The sequence below is a fragment of the Arachis duranensis genome, chromosome 3, assembly GCF_000817695.3.
Source record: "Arachis duranensis cultivar V14167 chromosome 3, aradu.V14167.gnm2.J7QH, whole genome shotgun sequence".
In the NCBI taxonomy this organism is placed as follows: Eukaryota; Viridiplantae; Streptophyta; class Magnoliopsida; order Fabales; family Fabaceae; genus Arachis; species Arachis duranensis.
The window spans coordinates 119,392,023-119,394,411 of NC_029774.3; positions in this window are offsets into that span (position 1 = coordinate 119,392,023).

Below are 2,389 nucleotides of genomic sequence, written 5' to 3' on the forward strand. Positions count from 1 at the left end.
CATCCTCCCAAGTCTCATTTCCAAATAGCTTGTCATTTATCTTCATGATTGCTCCAAGGTATTTAGCAACTTGCTCTTCAGTGACATACTCATCCTCTTCAGAGGAAGAATACTCATCATAGCTCATGAATGGCAGAAGTAAGTCCAATGGAATCTCTATGGTCTCAGTTTGAGCCTCAGATTCCCATGGTTCCTCATTAGGGAACTCATTGGAGGCTAGTGGACGCCCAGTGAGGCCTTCCTCAGTGGCGTTCACTGCCCCTTCTTCCTCCCAAAATTCGGCCATGTTGATGGCCTTGCACTCTCCTTTTGGATTTTCTTCTGTATTGCTTGGAAGAGTACTAGGAGGGAGCTCAGTAATTTTCTTGCTCAGCTGACCCACTTGTCCTTCCAAATTTCTAATGGAAGACCTTGTTTCAGTCATGAAACTTTGAGTGGTTTTGATTAGATCAGAAACCATGGTTGCTAAGTCAGAGGTATTCTGCTTAGAACTCTCTGTCTGTTGCTGAGAAGATGATGGAAAAGGCTTGCTATTGCTAAACCTGTTTCTTCCACCATTATTATTGTTGAAACCTTGTTGAGGTCTCTGTTGATCATTCCATGAAAAATTTGGATGATTTCTCCATGAATGATTATAGGTGTTTCCATAGGATTCTCCCATGTAATTCACCTCTTCCATTGAAGGATTCTCAGGATCATAAGCTTCTTCCTCAGATGAAGCCTCCTTAGTACTGCTTGGTGCATTTTGCATTCCAGACAGACTTTGAGAAATCATATTGACTTGTTGAGTCAATATTTTGTTCTGTGCCAATAGGGCATTCAGAGCATCAATCTCAAGAACTCCTTTCTTCTGACTAGCCCATTGTTCACATGATTTCTTTCAGAAGTGTACATGAATTGGTTATTTGCAACCATTTCAATCAGCTCTTGAGCTTCTGTAGGCGTCTTCTTCAGATGAAGAGATCCTCCAGCAGAGCTATCCAAGGACATCTTCATTCTAAGCTTACTCAATTTTTGAGGTGGAAAGAATTTTGCCAAGAAGGCATTGACTAGCTTTTCCCAAGAGTCCAGGCTTTCTTTAGGTTGAGAATCTAACCATGTTCTAGCTCTGTCCCTTACAGCAAAAGGGAATAGCATAAGTCTGTAGACCTCAGGGTCAACCCCATTAGTCTTGACTGTGTCACAGATTTGCAAGAACTCAGCTAAAAACTGATGAGGATCTTCCAATGGAAATCCATGGAACTTGCAATTCTGTTGCATTAGAGAAACTAATTGAGGCTTAAGCTCAAAGTTGTTTGCTCCAATGGCAGGGATAGAGATGCTTCTCCCATAGAAGTCGGGAGTAGGTGCAGTAAAGTCACCCAGCACCTTCCTTGCATTGTTGGCATTGTTGTTTTCAGTTGCCATGTGTTCTTCTTCTTTGAAGAATTCGGTCAGGTCCTCTAAAGAGAGTTGTGCTTTGGCTTCTCTTAGCTTTCTCTTCAAGGTCCTTTCAGGTTCAGGATCAGCCTCAACAAGAATGCCTTTGTCTTTGCTCCTGCTCATATGAGAGAGAAGAAAACAGGAAATGTGGAATCCTCTGATGTCACAATATAGAGATTCCTTGAAGTGTCAGAGGAAAAGAAAAGAAGAAGACAGAAGTAGAAAATTTGAACTTATCAAAGTAGATGGAGTTCGAATTTTGCATTAAGGAATAGTGTTAGTCCATAAATAGAAGGATGTGAGAAGAAGGGAAGTGATTTTCGAAAATTAAGTAGAAATTTTGAAAACATTTTTGAAAAACATTACTTAATTTTCGAAAATGAAAGTGGGAAAGAAATAAAGTGATTTTTTGAAAAAGATTTTGAATTTAGAAATCAAAGAGATTTGATTGAAAATTATTTTGAAAAAGATGTGGTTAAGAAAATGTGATTGGTTTTTTAAAAAAAAAATGTGATTGAGAAGATATGATTTGAAAAACATTTTAAAAAGATTTGATTTTGAAAAAAAATTAAAAACTTGACTAACAAGAAAAGATATGATTCAAACATTAAACCTTTCTCAACAGAAAAGGCAACATACTTGAGATGTTGAATCAAATTATTAATTGATAGTAAGTATTTTTGAAAAAGGAAAGAAATTGATTTTGAAAAAGATTTGATTGAAAAATTGATTTGAAAAAGATATGATTGAAAAGATATGATGTAAAAAAGATTTGATTTTGAAAAACTTTGAAAACCTGAAAAAAAATTGCATTGAAAAACAGAATCTTTCCCCTTGTGCCATCCTGGCGTTAAACGCCCAGAATGGTGCACATTCTGGCGTTTAACGCCCAAAACTATACCTTTTTGGGCGTTAAACGCCCAACCAGGTACCCTGGCTGGCGTTTAAACGCCAGTCTGTCCTTCTT